General features: G+C 41.0%; 1 protein-coding gene across 1 annotated transcript in view; it reads right to left on the minus strand.

Annotated features, from left to right (window-relative positions):
* gng13b (guanine nucleotide binding protein (G protein), gamma 13b) overlaps positions 1-21,033 on the minus strand; it is a 41,145-nt gene extending 20,112 nt beyond the window's left edge. The window contains exon 1 of the mRNA XM_061973679.1: positions 20,757-21,033. The gene's annotated coding sequence lies outside the window, so the exon portion shown is untranslated. The remainder of the gene's footprint in view (positions 1-20,756) is intronic.
* Between the last annotated feature and the right edge of the window lie 2,642 nt (positions 21,034-23,675).

A 23,675-nucleotide genomic window follows, 5' to 3' on the forward strand; every position in this document is an offset into this window, starting at 1 on the left:
TGCCACGTAAGATGACGTGGCATGCCACATAAAATGACGTGTCGGACCAAATAAAATTAAGTGACGTGCCACGTAAAATGAATTGGCATGTCACGTAAGATGACGTGGCATGCCACGTAAAATGACGTGTCGGACCAAATAAAATTAAGTGACGTGCCACGTAAAATGAAGTGGCATGTCACGTAAGATGACGTGTCGGGCCACATAAAATTAAGTGACGTGCCAGGCAAAATTAAGTGGCGTGCCACACAAAATGATGTGGCATGCCACGTAAGATGACGTGTCGGACCAAATAAAATTAAGTGACGTGCCACGTAAAATGAAGTGGCATGTCACGTAAGATGACGTGGCATGCCACGTAAAATGACGTGTCGGACCAAATAAAATTAAGTGACGTGCCACGTAAAATGAAGTGGCATGTCACGTAAAATGACGTGTCGGGCCACATAAAATTAAGTGACGTGCCAGGCAAAATTAAGTGGCGTGCCACACAAAATGATGTGGCATGCCACGTAAGATGACGTGTCGGGCCACATAAAATGAAGTGGCGTGCCATGCAAAATTACGTGGCATGCCACATAAAATGACGTGTCGGGCCAAATAAAATTAAGTGATGTGCCACGTAAGATGACGTGTCGGGCCACACAAAATGATGTGGCATGCCACGTAAGATGACGTGGCATGCCACATAAAATGACGTGTCGGACCAAATAAAATTAAGTGACGTGCCACGTAAAATGAATTGGCATGTCACGTAAGATGACGTGGCATGCCACGTAAAATGACGTGTCGGACCAAATAAAATTAAGTGACGTGCCACGTAAAATGAAGTGGCATGTCACGTAAGATGACGTGTCGGGCCACATAAAATTAAGTGACGTGCCAGGCAAAATTAAGTGGCGTGCCACACAAAATGATGTGGCATGCCACGTAAGATGACGTGTCGGACCAAATAAAATTAAGTGACGTGCCACGTAAAATGAAGTGGCATGTCACGTAAGATGACGTGGCATGCCACGTAAAATGACGTGTCGGACCAAATAAAATTAAGTGACGTGCCACGTAAAATGAAGTGGCATGTCACGTAAAATGACGTGTCGGGCCACATAAAATTAAGTGACGTGCCAGGCAAAATTAAGTGGCGTGCCACACAAAATGATGTGGCATGCCACGTAAGATGACGTGTCGGGCCACATAAAATGAAGTGGCGTGCCATGCAAAATTACGTGGCATGCCACATAAAATGACGTGTCAGGCCAAATAAAATTAAGTGATGTGCCACGTAAGATGACGTGTCGGGCCACACAAAATGATGTGGCATGCCACGTAAGATGACGTGGCATGCCACATAAAATGACGTGTCGGACCAAATAAAATTAAGTGACGTGCCACGTAAAATGAATTGGCATGTCACGTAAGATGACGTGGCATGCCACGTAAAATGACGTGTCGGACCAAATAAAATTAAGTGACGTGCCACGTAAAATGAAGTGGCATGTCACGTAAGATGACGTGTCGGGCCACATAAAATTAAGTGACGTGCCAGGCAAAATTAAGTGGCGTGCCACACAAAATGATGTGGCATGCCACGTAAGATGACGTGTCGGACCAAATAAAATTAAGTGACGTGCCACGTAAAATGAAGTGGCATGTCACGTAAGATGACGTGGCATGCCACGTAAAATGACGTGTCGGACCAAATAAAATTAAGTGACGTGCCACGTAAAATGAAGTGGCATGTCACGTAAAATGACGTGTCGGGCCACATAAAATTAAGTGACGTGCCAGGCAAAATTAAGTGGCGTGCCACACAAAATGATGTGGCATGCCACGTAAGATGACGTGTCGGGCCACATAAAATGAAGTGGCGTGCCATGCAAAATTACGTGGCATGCCACATAAAATGACGTGTCAGGCCAAATAAAATTAAGTGATGTGCCACGTAAGATGACGTGTCGGGCCACACAAAATGATGTGGCATGCCACGTAAGATGACGTGGCATGCCACATAAAATGACGTGTCGGACCAAATAAAATTAAGTGACGTGCCACGTAAAATGAATTGGCATGTCACGTAAGATGACGTGGCATGCCACGTAAAATGACGTGTCGGACCAAATAAAATTAAGTGACGTGCCACGTAAAATGAAGTGGCATGTCACGTAAGATGACGTGTCGGGCCACATAAAATTAAGTGACGTGCCAGGCAAAATTAAGTGGCGTGCCACACAAAATGATGTGGCATGCCACGTAAGATGACGTGTCGGGCCACGTAAAATGAAGTTGCATGCCACACAAAATGACGTGTCGGGCCATGCAAAATGATGTGGCATGCTACGTAAGGTGACGTGTCGGGCTACATAAAATGAAGTGGCGTGCCACGCATAATGACGTGTCGGGCCACATAAAATTATGTGCGTGCCCCATAAGATAACTTGCCACATTAAAAGACGTGGAGTACCAATAAAACTGACGTGTCGGGCCAAATAAAATTAAGTGACGTGCCACGTAAAATGAAGTGGCGTGCCACGCAAAATGACGTGTCAGGCCACTTAAAATGATGTGGGGTGCCACACAAAATGATGTGGCATGCCACATAAGATGACGTGTCGGGGCAAAAAAATTAAGTGATGTGCCACGTAAGATGACGTGTCGGGCCACACAAGATGATGTGGCATGCCACGTAAGATGACGTGTCGGGCCACATAAAATGACGTGTCGGGCCAGATAAAATTAAGTGATGTGCCACATAAGATGACGTGTCGGGCCACAAAAAATGATGTGGCATGCCACGTAAGATGACGTGGCATGCCACATAAAATGACGTGTCGGACCAAATAAAATTAAGTGACGTGCCACGTAAAATGAAGTGGCATGTCACGTAAGATGACGTGGCATGCCACATAAAATGGCGTGTCGGATTAAATAAAATTAAGTGACGTGCCACGTAAAATGAAGTGGCATGTCACGTAAGATGACGTGTCGGGCCACATAAAATTAAGTGACGTGCCAGGTAAAATTAAGTGGCGTGCCACACAAAATGACGTGTTGTGCCACACAAAATGATGTGGCATGCCACGTAAGATGACGTGTCGGGCCACGTAAAATGAAGTGGCGTGCCACACAAAATGACGTGTCGGGCCATGCAAAATGATGTGGCATGCTACGTAAGGTGACGTGTCGGGCTACATAAAATGAAATGGCGTGCCACGCGTAATGACGTGTCGGGCCACATAAAATTATGTGCGTGCCCCATAAGATAACTTGCCACATTAAAAGACGTGGAGTACCAATAAAAATGACGTGTCGGGCCAAATAAAATTAAGTGACGTGCCACGTAAAATGAAGTGGCGTGCCACGCAAAATGACGTGTCAGGCCACTTAAAATGATGTGGGGTGCCACGCAAAATGACGTGGGGTGCCACACAAAATGATGTGGCATGCCACATAAGATGACGTGTCGGGCCACATAAAATTAAGTGACGTGCCACGTAAAATGAAGTGGCGTACCACGCAAAATGACGTGTCGGGCCACACAAAATGATGTGGCATGCCACGTAAGACGACGTGTCGGGCCACATAAAATGAAGTGACGTGCCACGTAAAATGACGTGTCGGGCCACATAAAATAAAGTTGCGTGATACACAAAATGACGTGTCTGGTCACTTAAAATAATGTCAAATGCCACACAAAATGATGTGGCATGCCCCATAAGATGACTTGCCACGTAAAATGACTTGTTTGAAACCATTTTTTTTTTGGAAGAGAATATGACTTTTTCTGTTTTATTGACACCTCTGCTTCAAATGCACAGGTGACTCAAAGGGAGAGCCAAGAATAGCCTGCTATAGTTACAGTGCGTTTGAGGCACAATATTACCCAACAGGCAGAGTGAGGGGGCGACAACCAGTCCCTGCCTGGGATCCAGTTTCAGCCTCCAGAGTCCCCCAGAGAGAGGAAGATGTTTTCCTCTTCCTGTAACGCTACGTCTCTTTCATCCCCACGTTGCCTCCCTTCATCTCTGACACTTTGCCTTCTGCCTGTCTGCCACATCCATCTGCAGGTATCACTCTCCCGCCTGTCTACCTGCTGCCAATGTATTCTACGCCAGTCCTCTCGTTAACGGCCTCGTGTCATTTTCAAGTGGTCTCTCGTTCAGTTTCTCAAGTGGACACTTGTATTTTTCTCGGAAGAATGCAGATTTTGGATGAATAAGGAACAAGCTGGGGCGACACAATGGACTATAAGTCCGCCTCACTACCAAGAGATTCAGGTTTGAATCTCTGCTGGGCCATCCCTAAGCAAAGTATGCATCTTGTTTCAAATACAAAAATCTGTATTTCAGCTTCAGGCTGATTAACGTCTGAGAAGACGAGTAAACCAGTATGCAAACCAGTATGTAAACCAGTATGTAAACCAGTATGTAAACCAGTATGTTCCAGTATTATGAACGCCAAGGGGTTTGTTATACTGGCTGTTATTGTTATTATTAAGACAGTTACAGTCTGGAAGGTCTGGTGGAAAGAACATAATTTTCCTTATTTTCCAGAAAATGTCTCTTATTTCCAAATGGAAATGTCGACAAGTATGTTTACACGTATTTTAGTACGTATTTTTTTAAGTGACGTTCCAGCATAGCAAGAGTCCTCTTACTTTTGAAGGAACTAACCCAGTGTTTTTCAACCACTTTGCCGCGGCACACTAGTGTGCCGTGAGATACAGTCTGGTGTGCCGTGGGAGATTATCTAATTTCACCTATTTGGGTTATAAATATTTTTTGCAAAACAGTAATTATAGTCTGCAAATGATGTGTTGTTGTTGAGTGTCGGTGCTCTCTAGAGCTCGGCAGAGTAACCGTGTAATACTCTTCCATATCAGTAGGTGGCAGCCGGTAGCTAATTACTTTGTAGATGTCGGGAACAGCAGGAGGCAGTGTGCAGGTAAAAAGGTATCTAATGCTTAAGCCAAAAAAACCATAAGGAGAGTGTCCCTAAGAAAAGGCATTGAAGCTTAGGGAAGGCTATGCAGAACGAAACTAAAACTGAACTGACTACAAAGTAAACAAAAACAGAATGCTGGACGACAGCAAAGACTTACTGTGGAGCAAAGACGGCGTCCACAATGTACATCCGAACATGACATGACAATCAACAATGTCCCCACAAAGAAGGATAAAAACAACTGAAATATTCTTGATTGCTAAAACAAAGTAGATGCGGGATATATCGCTCAAAGGAAGACATGAAACTGCTACAGGAAAATACCAAAAAAAGAGAAAAAAAACACCAAAATAGGAGCGCATGACAAGAAGTAAAACACTACACACAGGAAAACAGCAATAAACTCAAAATAAGTCACGGCGTGATGTGACAGGTGGTGACAGTTCACCTACTTTGAGACAAGAGCTATAGTGATGCATGCTTGGTTATGATTTAAAGTCATATCCAACAATTGCGACGACGACTTATTACTGTCAACTGAGTTTCGTTTTTTAATGATTTCTGCTGGTGGTGTTTTTTCATCGCAAAAAATGTGCCTTGGCTCAAAAAAGGTTGAAAGACACTGAACTAACCAACTTGATACAATGAAACCACAGATACTTCATAAATACCAATGGTATTAGGATACAAATATTTTTTGTAAAATTGACTCTTTCGCCCTTCTTGGATATCCTCTCGAGGAACTCTGAAGAAACATTTATCCTTTTCGCGATTTTAACGGTACCAACAGCCTAAAATAACGCCGCAAGCATAGGCCATTCTTCTTCGGGGAAGGCAAAATGAACGCTCAGAACGCTTTGACAAGAGATGCTTATGGAAGTATTATTGTAGAAAAATTATTTGCAAGCGTGTATTTAATTAATCATTTGCGCAGGTAATCCAATTCACGTGCGTGTGTACTAATTTGTGTGTCTGTATGAGGGTTGTTCCGGTACCAATATTTTGGTAGCGGTACCAAAATGTATTTCGATACTTTTCGATACCTTTCGATACTTTTCTAAATAAAGGGCACTACAAAAGATGGCATTATTGGCTTTATTTGGACAAAAAATCTTACGATCCATTAAACATGTTTATTATTGCAATTAAAGAACTATTTTGTCCTTAAATAAAATAGTGAACATACTAGACCTCTTGTCTTTTATTAGTAAGTAAGCAAACAAAGGCTCCTACATACAGTAACATATTGTGTCATTTACCATTCTATTATTTTGTCAAAATTACAAAGGACAAGCTGTAAAAAATGATTATTAATCTACTTGTTAATTTACTGTTAATATCTGGTTACTTTCTGTTTCAACATGTTCTGTCTACACTTCTGTTAAAATGTAATAATCACTTATTCTTCTGTTGTTTGTTTGGATACTTTACATTAGTTTTGGATGATACCACAAATGTGGGTATCGATCCGATACCAAGTAGTTACAGGATCATACATTGGCCATATTCAAAGTCCTCATGTGTCCAGGGACATATTTCCTGAGTTCATAAACATAACATAAATAAAAAAAAATAAAAAAATAAAAAATAAAAGAAGATGTTGTGATTGTGATGCCAAAAAATATCAATAAAATCATAGTAGTAGAGTCGGGACCCGGGGTGGACCGCTCGCCTGTGCATCGGCTGGGAACATCTCTGCGCTGCTGACCCGTCTCCGCTCGGGATGGTGTCCTGCTGGCCCCACTATGGACTGGACTCTTACTATTATGTTGGATCCACTATGGACTGGACTCTCACAATATTATGTCAGACCCACTCGACATCCATTGCATTCGGTCTCCCCTAGAGGGAGAGGGTTACCCACATATGCGGTCCTCTCCAAGGCTTCTCATAGTCATTCACATCGACGTCCCACTGGGGTGAGTTTTTCCTTGCCTTATGTGGGCTTTGTACCGAGGATGTCGTTGTGGCTTGTGCAGCCCTTTGAGACACTTGTGATTTAGGGCTATATAAATAAACATTGATTGATTAATTGATTGTTAGTATCGACTAGATACAATCCTGTACTTGGTATCATTACAGTGGATGTTAGGTGCAGATCCACCAATGGCGTTTGTTTACATTTTGATGCCGGTGAGCTACGGCATGTAGTGAAGCATGTTTAGCTATTCCTCATCATGCAGGCGTGATACTTGTAAGAAACATACTTTATTTGTCGCCATGGAGACAAGGATTAGTGATTTAGAAGTAGCTACAACACTGCAGACTGCGGATGGACTTTAACCGTTAGCACCTCTTCCTGAGGGTGTTTCTGTCACGAGCGGGGGGTCGCAGCTTGCTGCGAGGTTCGTTCCCCCGGGATGCAAACGGACCACTCCGGACAGGACGTGCAGGTAGGAACATGATTTATTCTCAAAAACTCGAACAAGTGCCAAAACAGAAAATAAACCGACGGAACAACGTGCCGATCGCACTCGGAGCTAAGGCTACCACTTAGCATAGGCAAAAGACAAGAAATACTCAAGTAACTTGTTGCATGAAGCAAACAATGAAGCCAGGCCGACTGACCGGCAAAGGCAGGATTAAATAGTCCCTCTGATTAGTGCTCGGGAAACAGGCGAGCGTCCCGAGCACCAATCAGAGACAGGTGGAAACAATAAGCACCCATGGTAACTAAAAGCAAACAAGGGTGCACAAAAACAGGAACTAAGGCGGGGGTCAGCAACCCGCGACTCTAGAGCCACATGCGGCTCTTGAGCGGCGCCCTGGTGGCTACATAGAGCTTTTTCAAAAATGTATGGAAATGGGAAAAAAATGGGGTGAAAAATGTATGTTTTGTTGTAATAGGGTTTCTGTAGGAGGACAAACACGACAGAAAGCCCACTGCTTAAGAGAGTATTTGGCGAGCAACGTTTTGTCCTACTAATTTCAGCGGCCCTTGAACTTACCATCGTTGTGTGGACTGTGACTCAACAGTTTGTTTACATGCATTATTTTCTCCGACGCTGCCACAGAAAGACCTGTTTTATGCCACTCCTCTGTTGTCTCATTTTGTCCACAAAACGTTTTATACTGTGCGTGAATGCACAAAGGTGAGCTTTGTTGATGTTATTGACTTGTTATGGAGTGCTAATCAGGCATATTTGGCCACTGCATCACTGCAAGCTAATCGATGCTAACATGCTATTTAGGCTAGCTGTATGTACATATTGCATCAGTATGCCTCATTTGTAGGTATATTTGAGCTCATTTAATTTCTTTTACTTATGCCCTCTGTGTATTTCGTTTTTCCATGTTTCATGACACATTATCTGTATGTAATATTGGCAGCATTTCTGAGAGTTGTTAGTGTGTCATGTTGTTCCAGACCACAGCAAACGTTACCCAGCTTGCAAAGATTGTAATGAATCCATTAGAAGAAGACAGCCTGCCATTTCCTTTAACTTGGACACACACATCTATTCTAAGACAGTCATTTCCAGGCGTTATCTCACCCTCTGAGAAGTTTTACTAATGTTTTCCAATGTTGTAAAATTGCATTACATGTCAACAGTTCTGTCAACAAAGATGTGCGTCCCCTGCGACACATATTCATTTTGATAGTAGGCTAATATAGCTAATTAGCCACTTACATCACGTATTGTCTTCATTATAACACTTATACAAGTCTTTTAATTTTTTTTGCGGCTCCAAACAGATTACTTTTTTGTATGTTTGGTCCAATATGGCTCTTTCAACATTTTGGGTTGCCGACCCGTGAACTAAGGGAATCCAAAACTAGCAGAATATAACAAAAACATGATCCGGGCCACAGATCATGACAGTTTCAGTGTTATAACTTCACCTTTATCCTTAGTTTTTAAGCCAAAATGCGTCTATTCTCCCTTTTCTGTCTACACACTATGTCTGTTTGTAAGTACTCCGTGATTGTCCGAATATGCTCCTCTGCTCGTAAAACCAGCAATGTCACGACGTGACGACGATGGGGAGGGGGGGTCACCGGTACTTTTTAGAGGCGGTATAGTACCGAATATGATTCATTAACATTGTGGTACTATACTAAAACCGGTATACCGTACAACCCTACTTGAGTCATATTGCAGTCTACACATATTTCCTATGTGTGACTGCCATCTACTGGTCACACGTATCATTTCACCATGTACCAAATAAAATAGCTTGGTAAGTTTTGAGAAAATGAAAGGATTTTAAGTGCGCCTTATAGTCCGAAAAATACGGTAGTCTCCTTAGTGCCAGCGAGTACACAGGCTTCATCATTTTGATCACGCTATTTGAACACCAGATTATAATTCGCTGTTTTAGTAACTTTGTGATGGGATACTGCAAGTCAGCAAGTAAAGGCCCTGTTGTGTGGGTTCAACAAGAATGTAGGGTGGTTGTTTGTAGGTCACATGGTGATTTAGGTTTAAAAGCATCCAGAGATTAACCCCCCAGCCCCTTTCTATTCTGCTGGCTTCCCAACCACAACATGCTATTATAATGTACATGTACACACGTGTGCGTGTGTGTGTGTGTGTGTGTGTGTGCACAGCTGTGGAGCAGGTGGCAGGGCGAGCTGAGCTTCCACCATTGTGTTTAATGTGTCAAATTGCACTATTTGACCTTAATTATGACAGGAGAAAGTACAGGCGGCTTTGGGGTGAAAAGCCAGAGAATCCAAGGCGTTGCAATGAAGCGAATAAAGTGACTGAAAGGAGCGAAACCGAGTGAAAAGACTCATCTTGCCTCTATAGCTACTGCATTGTAAATAGAGACTAAAAATAGAAAGGAACAGGCAGAGCTCCTCTGACCAGTTGAGAGTGAAGACTGGAAGAACCAAGAGGCTCCTTGCTGTTAAACTCACTAAATATGAAAGCCATACTGATATGCTACAACAGCTGATGTGACCGTTACTAGTGCACAGTGCACACGTAATCGCTCGATCGGGGATGGAACGAGAGCAAACAAGTGAACTGTTGAGCAAGTATTGGGACCAATGTTCCCTCTAATTTTTCATGTGTGAGCAAACGCAAAAACTCCCTGAGCATTCAGTGGAGCCCATGTGAGCAACATCAGACGTGCACACTGTGGCTACACCAGCAGCACACCTGTCCCAAACCTGACTAAATAACAAGTTCAATCTCCATCCATCCATCCATTTCCTACCGCTTGTCCCATTCAGGGTTGCGGGGGTGCTGGAGCCTATCCCAGCTGCATTCGGGCGGAAGGCGGTGTACACCCTGCACAAGTCCCCACCTCATCGCAGGGCCAACACAGATAGACAGACAACATTCTCTTATTATTATAATCAAATGACAGCAGTCATTTCCATGAGATTATTTTCTAATATAAGTGTTTAGGCCCACTTACAATGACAATAACAACAAATGAGCTGTGGACTAGTATTGTTTGTCTGGGTGGAGGTCCTGCTTTGGAAATAATATGTACCCCTTTCAGACATTGCATTTAGTTCCCAATAAAACATTCACATGTTGCACAATGAGATGTAAGCAGGGGATCATGTGTACATTCCTGCAACTTCCTGTTTGTAAAAAATATATTTTTATTAGTATTTATTTAATATACTAACAGCATTTAATGATTAATATTTATAAATTAAGATTCCTAATAAATGACACTAGAATAAGCACACATTTGATTGGTAAATCATAGTGTAATGACCTGGAATGACACTTTATGTGTGGCTGTAAACGCATCACTGGCTAAGTGACATACCGGTATGTGCATGTGTTGGCGCAAGTGAGAAAGAGCGAGTGGCTGCTGTTGATATAACAAAGTTGGTTTTGATCTGGTTTGTACTGCAGAAAATGACCAGTTTTGCTAGATATCATTTTTTTTTACTAATGTTTTGGTGATGTGTTTATGGCCGACAATAAAGAGTTTTGCTCAGTAAAGTGATCGATGGAATTAATGTCCTCAAAGCGTCTCGACAGACGTTACAATATTTGAACAATGATGACGAAAACTGTTTTCTCTGTCGTGTCCGTATGTCGAAAATTGTTATGCGCTTATTTTTTTATTTGATTTTGTGCGTGGCATAGATTTGCCGTGCGCAGAGGACGCTTGAGCAGTGCGCAATTGCACAGGCGCGCACCTTAGAGGGAACGTTGATTGGGACGGCATGTTTTTACATCAACAGGATATATGGAGCTGGTTGAAAAAAATCTGTCTTGGTAAATATGAGGTGGTTACTATTAATCAATCAATCAATCAACCTTTATTTATAAAGCGCTTTTCTAACATAAAAGAAATGCAACGCAAAGTGCTTTACAAAGTTAAAAACAATACCCCGGTGGCCCGTATCCCCCATTATCACATACGTACGCATGGACACAGATACCAAGCACAAACAAACGCACACAACATACACACATATGCAACTATATGGACAAATGATTGCATGGCTGAGTACAGAGGAGACATGTGAGTAAACACTATCACAGGAGCCATCTGCCCCAGGAAGTCATCAGACCATGGCCACCAGGACGCTGACACAAAAGCGCCCCCATAAGCACGGCCGATAACCCCTGAGGCAGATGGCTCATCTGAGGAACGTTGGAAAATAAAAATAATTAAAGCTGCAAGCAGCGATGGACGGGACCGACTTTGAGGGCTCATAAAATCCAAACCGGAGCAGTAATTAAAACTCTTTCATCAACTTTTAACAGAAGGGTTCAATCTTTCTCCTGTGCTAATTTGAAGCCGACACGACAAACGCGCTCAGAGGAGATAATGTTTGAAAAAAGGTGACTGTTTTTACTCAAGTTCTGTTTTGAAGGGGGAATTGCAAACTTCCTGTTGATTTTTGCTGGGGGTTGTATAAAATGTAGGTCTAAGTGAGACCTACATAGAGGTTTTTGTTTCATGTCTCTACGACATTCCTACTGGGAGTTAGAGGCAGTTTTGTCTGTGTTTTCTTCCTAGGGGGCGCTAGAGCGCAATTTTGAGTTTTGGGATTTGGATTTTTTGATTAGATCGCAATTTTTGCCAGTCCTGATGTGTGTGTCTAATTTGGTGAGTTTTGAAGCATGTTAAGGGGGTCAAATTACAGCTCAAAGAGGCAGCGGTATAATAATAAAACGCTAGTAATTCAATAGGGTGCTCTGTCCCAAAGGGACTCGGTCCGTAATAACACTTGTAAAATAGTAAGAACCATGATTAGAGATAAAGAATAAAATACAAGTAAGACATATGAAGATTAATACAAAATTATAAAATTACAAAAATTCAAAATATATACAGTCGTGGTGAAAAGTTTACATACATTTGTAAAGAACATTGTCATGATCCGTGGTACGGATCATGTTTTGTTATGTTCTGTTAGCTTTGGACTCCAATAGTTCCTGTTTCTGTGCACCCTTGTTTGTTTTAGTTACCATGGTTACTTATTATTTCCACCTGTCTCTGATTAGTGTTCGCCCACTCACCTGCTTCCCGAGCACTAATCAGAGGCATTATTTAAGCCCGCTTTTGCCGGTCAGTCGGGCTGGCGTCATTATTTGCTTCATGCAACCTGCTACGTAAGTTGTTAGTTTCATGCCAAAGTTACGTGATTATTTCTTGTCCATAGTCCATGCTAAGTGTTAGCTTTAGCTTCGAGTGCGATCACGCACGTTTTTCTGTCGGCTCGTTTTCTGTTTTTTGTACCTCTTTGAGTATTGATAATTATATCATGTTCCTACCTGCACGCCATGTCCGGAGTGGTCCGTCTGCATCTCGGGAGAACGAACCCCGCAGTAAGCTGCGAAAACCCCGTCGTGACAAACATAATGTTATGGCTGTCTTGAGTTTCCAATAATTTCAACCACTCTTATTTTTTTGTCATAGATTAATTGGAGCACATACTTGTTGGTTACAAAAACCATTCATGAAGTTTGGTTCTTTTATTAATTTACTGTGGGTATTGTGGCCAAATAGCTAAATTTTTGTTTCATCTGACCACAGAACTTTCCTTCAGAAGGTCTTATCTTTGTCCATGTGATGTCAGATGAAACAAAAATTGAGCTGTTTGGCCACAATACCCAGCAATATGTTTGGAGGAGAAAAGGTGAGGCCTTTAATCCCAGGAACACCATGTCTACCATCAAGCATGGTGGTGGTAGTATTGTGCTCTGGGCCTGTTTTGGTGCCAATGGAACTGGTGCTTTACAGAGAGTAAATAGGACAATGAAAAAGGAGGATTACCTCAAAATTCTTCAGGACAACCTAAAATTATCAGCCTGGAGGTTAGGTCTTGGGCGCAGTTAAGTGTTCTAAAGTTCAAAAAGTGGTAAAGGAATAGCTAAATCAGGCTAGAATTAAGGGTTTAGAATGGCCTTCCCAAAGTCCTGACTTAAACGTGTGGACAATGCTGAAGAAACAAGTCCATGTCAAGAGGAGTGGTCAAAAATTCAACCAGAAGCTTGTGGATGGCTACCAAAAGCGCCTCATTGCAGTGAAACTTGCCAAGGGATATGTAACCAAATATTAACGTTGCTGTATGTATACTTTTGACCCAGCAGATTTGGTCACATTTTCAGTAGACCCATAATGAATTCATAAAAGAACCAAACTTCATGAATGTTTTTTGTGACCAACAAGTATGTGCTCCAGTCACTCTATCACAAAAAAATAAGAGTTGTAGAAATTATTGGAAACTCAAGACAGCCTTGACATTATGTCCTTCACAGGTGTATGTAAACTTTTGACCAGGACTGCATATAAAATTAATATATAGTAAATAAATAATAAATAAATAGAACTAAATAAAATATTGCATAACTAATAAGATAAAAAGTAAAATACAAAATGACTTCAATAAAATAATTAATATCAGGTAAAAGCCAAATCTAAAAGGTGGGTCTTAAGCCTGCTCTTAAAAACATGATCGTTCTCCGCAGCATCATAACATTTTTCTAAAGCAATCCTCCTTTTTAATTATATTGGCACACTGGTATAGTTTATTTTATTATTCCAGAAGATTTGTTTTTAATTATGGATTATAGCGATTTATGAGGCATGTAGCAACCGTGTGTAATTAATTATTAAGCATTACCCTATAAAGGACTTCAAGGGGTGTTTACTAGAGATGTCCGATAATATCGGCCTGCCGATATTATCGGCCGATAAATGCTTTAAAATGTAATATCGGAAATTATCGGTATCGTTTTTTTTTATTATCGGTATCGTTTCTTTTATTTTATTTTTTTTTTAATTTCATTAAATCAACATAAAAAACACAAGATACACTTACAATTAGTGCACCAACCCAAAAAACCTCCCTCCCCCATTTACACTCATTCACACTCATTCACACAAAAGGGTTGTTTATTTCTGTTATTAATATTCTGGTTCCTACATTATATATCAATATATATCAATACAGTCTGCAAGGGATACAGTCCGTAAGCACACATGATTGTGCTGGTCCACTAATAGTACTAACCTTTAACAGTTACTCATTTTCATTAATTACTAGTTTCTATGTAACTGTTTTTATATTGTTTTACTTTCTTTTTTATTCAATAAAAAGTTTTTAATTTATTTATCTTATTTTATTTTATTAATTTTTAAAAAAAGGACCATACCTGGTTGTCCAAATTAGGCATAATAATGTGTTAATTCCACGACTGTATATATCGGTATCGGTTGATATTGGTATCTGTTGATATCAGTATCGATAATTAAAGATTTGGACAATATCGGAATATCGGATATCGGCAAAAAGCCATTATCGGACATCCCTAGTGTTTACTTTTGTCCATGTGCTTTAAATTAGGGCGCTAGGAGGCCGAGACAAATATCGATAGTATCAATAGCAAGGAAAGTATCGGTATCGGATCAATACTAGGTTGCGCGATATAGACAATGTAAATGACAGAGCTTTTACTCGTATCGTGATGATGCATGTTGATGACAAATTCTAGCTGTGTCCTGCAAATGTGACAGACTAATGTGCCATGTAGCATCCTTGCTAGCGGCTGACGTCCCTCCACAGTGCAAAGCCACTTCTAATCACTCTGTGGCGGAAAATAGGGCTGGACGATTATAACAGGAATAATAATCACGATTGATACTAAAACCACGATTATTCATTCATTTGAAAAAAGGAGTTTTTATTGTAACACCAGAACTCAACTTTAATTAAATATAATTTAAAAGAACAACCGGATATAAATTAGTAACGAATAAACAAGTAAAATGATAATAATAACAAAAAATATTAATGATGATAAAAAAAATTACAACAAACATTTAAATAACAAAAGCAATATGAGATAGGCTCGAGCACCCCCCGCGACCCCGAAAGGGGATAAGCGGTAGAAAATGGATGGGTGGAATATGAAAAAATATATACAATTTTGTTTTTTCATTTAAATTTTTTTAACACCGTTTTTTTACCTTTTACACTCATTTTATTGTGTGTGTTTTTGCATAACAAATGCAATTCTATACAATAACCAAGATATACAGCAGTGTTTTTCAACCTTTTTTGAGCCATGGCACATTTTTTGTGTTGAAAAAATTCGGAGGCACACCACCAGCAGAAATCATTAAAAAACAAAACTCAGTTTACAGTAAAAAGTTGTCGCAATTGTTGGATATGACTTTAAACCATAACCAAGCATGCATCACTATAGCTCTTGTCTCAAAGTAGGTGTACTGTCACCACCTGTCACATCACGCTGACTTATTTGGAGTTTATTGCTGTTTTCTTGTGTGTAGTGTTTTAGTTCTTGTCTTGCGCTCCTATTTTGGTGGCTTTTTCCCTTTTTTTTGTATTTTCCTGTAGCAGTTTCATGTCTTCCTTTGAGCGATATTTCCCGCCTCTACTTTGTTTTAGCAATCAAGAATATTTCAGTTGTTTTTATCCTTCTTAGTGGGGACATTGTTGATTGTCATGTCATGTTCGGATGTACATTGTCTTTGCTCCACAGTAAGTCTTTGCTGTCGTCCAGCATTCTGTTTTTGTTTACTTTGTAAGCCAGTTTAGTTTTAGTTTCGTTCTGCCTAGCCTTCCCTAAGCTTCAATGCCTTTTCCTAGGGGCACTCCCCTTTTGTTTATTTTTGGTTTAAGCATTAGACACCTTTTTACCTGCACACTGCCTCCCGCTGTTTCCGACATCTACACAGCAAATTGCTATCGGCTGCCACCTACTGATATGGAAGAGTATAACGTGGTAAGTCTGTCGATCTCCAGACAGTACAGAAACTCAACAACAACACATCATTTGCAGACTATAATTACTGGTTTGCAAAAAATATTTTTAACCAAAATAGGTGAAACTGTATCTCACGGTGGTTGAAAAACACTGATATACAGTATCTATAAAGTCCTTAATCACTAGTGTCTCAAAAAGTTTTACAAACTCACAACAACATCCCCTGATTTAAACCCACAAATGTTCGTTAATTAAATGCAAAAAATCCTCACAATAATTGGTGCAATGCATCTTTGGACAATTTTGACCAGTATTTTAAGCATGATCATTTTGTAAATGTATCAATAAGTGCTTTAAGTGCATTACGCTTATGTAAGGTATTTTTTTTTTAAACCTTTATTTTGTTAGCGCAGTCAGACCGGATTTTGTGCACAGCGCTGTTATTGTGAAGGGGTGGAATGTGCTGTACTGTTGACGAATTAAGGCAGTTTTTGAAAAAAAACGGGGGAGAGCCACTCAAGTTGCGACTGCTGTCCATAGATTGATCGTACATCAATGATGTCGTTCACAACCACACAAGTTAATGAGATGTGTATGAATTGTTCTTGCTAGATTTAGCTTCGTAGTTTAGTCGCAGTTTCAAGTGGCGATCTCGACATTGTTTAGTTTAGGACGGGGCGGTTGAGTCTTTTGGGGATGAATGAGCGCATTATTTTCCCCAAAAATGTTCCTTCTCACAAAGACTGTCATGTCTTTTGATCATGTTTTGTTTGGCTATGTTCTGTTTGGTTTTTGGACTCTTTTTAGTTCCGGTTTGCGCACTCTTGTTTGTTTTGTTTCCATGACAACTTATTAGTTTCACCTGTTTCACGTTTTGGACTCACGCACCTGTGTTAATCATGTCACTACTATTTAAGCCTGTCATTTTCAGTTGGTCGTTCTGGCGACATTACCTTCTGCTACCCATGAGAATCATGTTTTCCATAGTTTATGCTTCATGCCATGCCATGTAAGTTTTTGTTCATTTCATGTCCATAGTTTTGCCCAAGTGCTAGTTTTGTTTCATAGTCAAGTTTGTATCTCCGCCTTGTGTGCGCTTTTCGTTTGTACCTTTTTATAGACATAATTAAATCATGTATCTACCTTCACGCCATGTCCGGTCCAGTTCGTTTGCATCTCAGGAAAACAAACCCCACCATAGTCCACGTCGTGACAAAGACAAATTAACTCACATAAAAAGTAGCAACAATGTTGAGATCCCAAACTTCTAGTACACAGTGTCTTTTTTCACTAATACACTCCTCATTTTTTTAATTTGACCTTTTCTTTACAATATTTTCATGATCGTAAGAAGCCGAAATCCAAATCGAGATAAAATCAGAATACGGTATTTTTTGGACTATGAGGCGCACTTAAAATCCTTTTATTTTCTCAAAACTCAACAGTGCTCATTCAAGGTTTACATGAATGAGCATAGGTTTACTCCTATGCTCATTCATTCCTTTATCATTAATAAAGGTATTACACATTTATTAGCAAACAACGTTTCAGTCAACTCTTACACTTTTACTATTTTTATTTATTTATTTATTTTATTTTATTTAAAACCTTTTTTTTTTTTTTGTCCTGTCCAGCTTCTCAGGTAAATCATATAGTTGATGTAGATGCCCATATCGGCTGTTAAGATTTACTTTACAAAAGAGAAGTGTACGATACTGCTCTTGTTTATTATTTATTTATTTTATTATTTTTATTTATGTAAAAGCTATCTACAAACTATTAACTCTCCTAATACACGCCTTTATCCTTTTCATTTATTTATTTTTGTTATAAAAATGGTAAATTTTAAAACCAGCAAGTGAACAAATTGAGAGTAATTGCTATGACACGGACAAAGGGTGTAGGATTAAAAAAAACGTCTGCATCTTCCTGCTCCTTTTTCGAACATGCTGAATGTGTGTACGTGTAAACGTGTGATGTAGCCATTAACTATAACCATTAAAATATCAGTCTTGTCTTTCATTTGTGGATGTGCCGATCAGGCCCGGCCCTAACCAATCTGGCGCCCTAGGCAAGATTTTAGGTGGCGCCCCCCCACATCGGCAGTGAAGTGTATATACTCACAAGAAACCGAATAGCTTTGTCTTTGACCTTTTTTTTTTTACTTACAACTATACCTAATATATAAAGGGGTGGAAAAGTGACTATTACCTGCAGGGCAAACATTAGCTAACCAGAAGGCAATAACAATGTAAACAAAAAACACCTGCTTAAAATATATAATACAAATGTCCCAGAGGAATGTAGGTGGGAGTACTGTAATTACCTAACGTTACATTATTATTTTCCATAACAATTTAGCCCCCTCCACAATATTAACCCGACGTTAAAACAGAACTAGCTATTTATTGATTAGCAATTGCCGACTCATGTAACATTAGCTTAATGCTAAAAAGCCAGGTTACTATCACATTCTGTAACAGACAAATCATTTCATATAGGCTAACGTTACCTACTTGCTACCTCTGTCTTTTCTCGTTTCTCCTCCTCTTCTTTTCTCTTTTTTCTTCCCTGGGCACCTGACAGTTTTGGCCGTTTTGACATCTTGTGTTGATTTTTTTGATGTGGTGACGTCCAAAAAGAGTCATGATACGGGAGGTGAGGGGGCGCACCGTGCGGGGGGGGGGGGGGGGGGGGGGGGGGCGGGGGGGGGGGGTGTTGGGGGGGGCGGATGTTGTAACAAATAATATTTCTATTAAATAGGCTTTACTTTGCATTTTAATTAACGTGGGATTATTTTTTGTATTTAGAAATAATAGTACCAACTTTTTTTCTCTTTTTTTTTTTTTTCTCTCCAACATTTGTGGCACTTGCGTGGCGCCCCCTGATGGACGGCGCCCTTAGCATTTGCCTATACGGCCTTTGCCTATACGGCCTATGCCACGGGCCCGCCCTGGTGCCGATTGATCGGCCACCGGTTTTCGTGAAAAAGCTAAATAAACTGAATTTCTTAGTATCTTAAAGTATCATTATCAAGTATTATTATCACTGGAGGAAGAGGCTAAACGTGTTACACACCAAGAGCAAGCCAGGCGTAGGCATGCTAGTAGCTAAGCTAACGGCTAAGCAAAAAATAAGTCCTTAGTTACTTTGAGTGTTAATGGAAGCAGAAAGTAAGCCGCTATTATCAGGAAATCAACACAATAAGAGTCAAGAGAGAGAATAATAAAACTGTATATACACTATATATAGTAAAGAAAAATAACTATATAATAACATAACACAATACGTAAGAGGAGAATGGATCGATCCATAAATCGGCGGTGTCGATATTAAGGGTATATCAGTATATGATCTATACTAGTACATTAGGTCGATCATTTTTTTCTCTCAAAATAATTGTATGTTGTTTTTGCTCATGTTTACAAACTATGATAATACTTATCTGGACACAATTGGACCTTGAGGGCAAAAACTGAAGGATTTACAAGATTAGTAGAGAGACGTTTTTGTTTTTGTTACTGCGTACTATTGACTTTGTTTTGCTCAAACAATTGGATGTAACAAAAGAGAATAAGAAAGTAATAGTAGAGATACTGTTAAATTGTCAATAACCTTCACCATAAATACAATGAAAAATGTACAGTTAATACATGTGATTGTATCGGTGTTGGTATCAGCCGATCTCACTCATGCATGATCTGAATCGGCAGCATATGACCCTGATCGGGACATGACTAGTTTTATTCTAATTATAATCATCAATGACAAATTGAGGGCAAAATCATCGATTTATTTTTGAATGACATTTTCGAATAAAAAGTGTCAATATTGGTAATACCGGTAACATAAGCAGGGGCGCCGGCTGGCATTCTGGATCCCGTGAAATAAGTTTTTTTATTGGGCCCACAAAATAAGCCACCATGGGGCCAAATAAAGTTGTGAGTTCCAGCACTTTGACAAGGTGAGAAACACTTGAATTAAGACATAACTCCCATCCTCTCTCTTTCCACTTTAATAACAGTAAATATTATGTTTTTATCTTCATTTATCTTTTTCTTTTAACCCAACCAGAGTCTTCAATATACGTAAAAGTGACATTAACTGCGCTTTTATCCCGACTCACACGTCAATTTCACGTTGTGTCAAAACTAAAATGACTCTCGCTAAAACGTGTGCATGTTTTTGGGGCGTCTGGAACGGATGAATTGGATTCAAAGGACTTCTTACGAGAAAAATTTGCTGCGGTTTTTTGGGATCGATAAGCAAAAATGTGCAGCATCGCCCACCACTACTTTAGATAGTACAAGCATCATCTGTTCCTGAGGAGGGGTTGTGTAAGGACAAAGGAAGGGAGGAAGTGCAGAGATTCATGTAATATTTGTAGGATGTGCACACACACACACACACACACACACACACACACACACACACTGATACACAGTAAAAAAACAAAAGTCTACTTGTCCTTGAATCACCCCTGCTTGACTATAAAGCACTAAAAAAAACCATCATGAAGGTGATGCTGAGGGTGAGCAAACAGGATAAATTGGTACATAAAACACCTGCAGAGTTAACAAATGTACAACAATTGAGTACAACATAATGTGGCGCTATAAGCAAGTAAGGACAAGGATATGGACGAATTGTTACCTCACTGTTGTCTTCCAGGCTGTTGCTCTTCCGAATAGGACCGGTGTACCGGGGACAACAATGTTGTATTTCCGGCTTTAATGGCAGATAATTGTGTCCGCTCGTAAACGACAACCGGAAGGCTTGAAGGTAAAACCCGTAGTCTCCGAAGGAAAGCGGACGGCGAGGAGTTGCCTGAGGAACCGGGAAAGTGTGTAAGTCCTCCGCGAAGCTGCCGAAGAATGAGGGAGGAAGGCGGGGAGAGGAACTGTGGTGGAAGCTCCACTCCGCCGGCTGCTTTATGGCTCGGCGTGCGTGTGCGTGTGCGTGTACGTGTGCGCGCCAGTAGGGAGAGAAAAGCGTGAGTGCGCGCGTGTGTGTGTGTGTGCGCGCGCGCGTGGGTCTAGATTCCTTCCTTAATGCCACTCAAAACTTCATCGATGCGTGAATCGATCCAACTATCGATACCATTGGTTTGTATCGGTATTGGATCGATGCCAGCGTGATCTGCTCGATATTTTTCAGTTATTATCACGATTTGTTTTTGGTGCGTGTAACATCGCTTCCAAAATCATAGGGCATTCACACATGTAAGATTCAACATCCACAGTTTTCATCCGATCGGAAATGTTCAAGTATCGAAATGTTGGAATCGTGAGCCCTCCTCAAAAAAATGCTAAAAAATGTACCGGATTACCCAGAATTCCCGGTTTTGTGGGACATTTTCCCCATTAAAAATGAATGGGCCAATTTTCAAACATGCACAACTCCCACATTTGTCATCCAAATTGAACCGCTCCACCATCCAGATAGATAGATAGATAGATAGATAGATATCCATCCATCCATCCATCCATCTTCTTCCGCTTATCCGAAGTCGGGTCGCGGGGGCAGCAGCCTAAGCAGGGAAGCCCAGACTTCCCTCTCCCCAGCCACTTCGTCCAGCTCCTCCCGGGGGCTCCCGAGGCGTTCCCAGGCCAGTCGGGAGACATAGTCTTCCCAACGTGTCCTGGGTCTTCCCCGTGGCCTCCTACCGGTCGGACGTGCCCTAAACACCTCCCGAGGGAGGCGATCGGGTGGCATCCTGACCAGATGCCCGAACCACCTCATCTGGCTCCTCTCGATGTGGAGGAGCAGCGGCTTTACTTTGAGCTCCCCCCGGATGACAGAGCTTCTCTCCCTATCTCTAAGGGAGAGCCCCGCCACCCGGCGGAGGAAACTCATTTCGGCCGCTTGTACCCGTGATCTTGTCCTTTCGGTCATAACCCAAAGCTCATGACCATAGGTGAGGATGGGAACGTAGATCGACCGGTAAATTGAGAGCTTTGCCTTCCGGCTCAGCTCCTTCTTCACCACAACGGATCGATACAGCGTCCGCATTACTGAAGACGCCGCACCGATCCGCCTGTCGATCTCACGATTCACTCTTCCCTCACTCGTGAACAAGACTCCGAGTTACTTGAACTCCTCCACTTGGGGCAGGGTCTCCTCCCCAACCCGAAGATGGCATTCCACCCTTTTCCGGGCGAGAACCATGGACTCGGACTTGGAGGTGCTGATTCTCATCCCAGTCGCTTCACACTCGGCTGCGAACCGATCCAGCGAGAGCTGAAGATCCTGGCCTGATGAAGCCATCAGGACCACATCATCTGCAAAAAGCAGAGACCTAATCCTGCAGCCACCAAACCGGATCCCCTCAACGCCTTGACTGCACCTAGAAATTCTGTCCATAAAAGTTATGAACAGAATCGGTGACAAAGGGCAGCCTTGGCGGAGTCCAACCCTCACTGGAAACGTGTCCGACTTACTGCCGGCAATGCGGACCAAGATAGATAGATAGGTCTTTATTGTCATTGCACAAGTACAACGAAACTTCGTTTTCAGCACAAACCCGTTCAAGATTAGACAAACAAACAGTGTACAGGGTTACAGAACAGGAACGCTGATGGGTTGCCACAAGGCGCCCCGTAAAAGATGGGAAAAAGGTCAAACGCTGGGGAAGGATGAGTAAAAAAATACAATCTAGACTGGAAAAAAAACCTCCATAGCAAAACACATATATATATTACAACGTACATCTCGAGATATCTAGCAACAGAGAGAAGGGAGTGCGAGGTCATGATGGTAGGCCGCAGCTCTCAGGCGCTGACCATCCATTCATCACCCCTATGGGATTTGCGTCGACGGCGTTGGGTTGAGGGGGTGGGGTGTGTATGTGTGGCCATACTTGCCAACCTTGAGACCTCCGATTTCGGGAGGTGGGGGGTGAGGGCGTGGTCGGGGTAGGGTGGGGCGTGGTTGGGGGCGTGGTTAAGAGGGGAGGAGTATATTGACAGCTAGAATTCACCAAGTCAAGTATTTCATATATATATATATATATATATATATATATCTACATCCTGAAAATATGCAAACAAAACTGTGTTTAGATAATTGATACTTCAAACTTGCATAAATAAATATTAAGGAATATAACATAACTTGGCTACTGAGAGTTTCAAAATGTAATGAATAAAATGCTAAAGTTGTTGATAAACAAGCAATTATTTTAATAATTAAATATGGTCATTTTAAATGAATTATTATGATAATTTAAAATCAATTATTTCAAATATGTTTATTTTAATGTATAATTCTATGGCTGGATGTAATAAGGAGTCAGGAAAAAATACAAATAAAAATACAATTAATTTTGATGTTTTTAGCTAAATATAGTAAACATGTATTTAGTTTTGTTTTTTTAATTAATAAATATATTTATTTTTAGGTAAGATAAACATAATAATACAATTTATCTCTAGTCTGGATGATTTAGTTCTTGTCACCCTGTTGTCCTCCCGTCATGAAAAAAGGCTGTCCTCACTCAGGTCCGCATGGAGCTGGAGGGGGCGTGGCTTCTAGCTCCGGCTGAAAATCGGGAGATTTTTGGGAGAATATTTG

The sequence above is a fragment of the Nerophis lumbriciformis genome, linkage group LG22, assembly GCF_033978685.3.
Source record: "Nerophis lumbriciformis linkage group LG22, RoL_Nlum_v2.1, whole genome shotgun sequence".
Taxonomy (NCBI): domain Eukaryota; kingdom Metazoa; phylum Chordata; class Actinopteri; order Syngnathiformes; family Syngnathidae; genus Nerophis; species Nerophis lumbriciformis.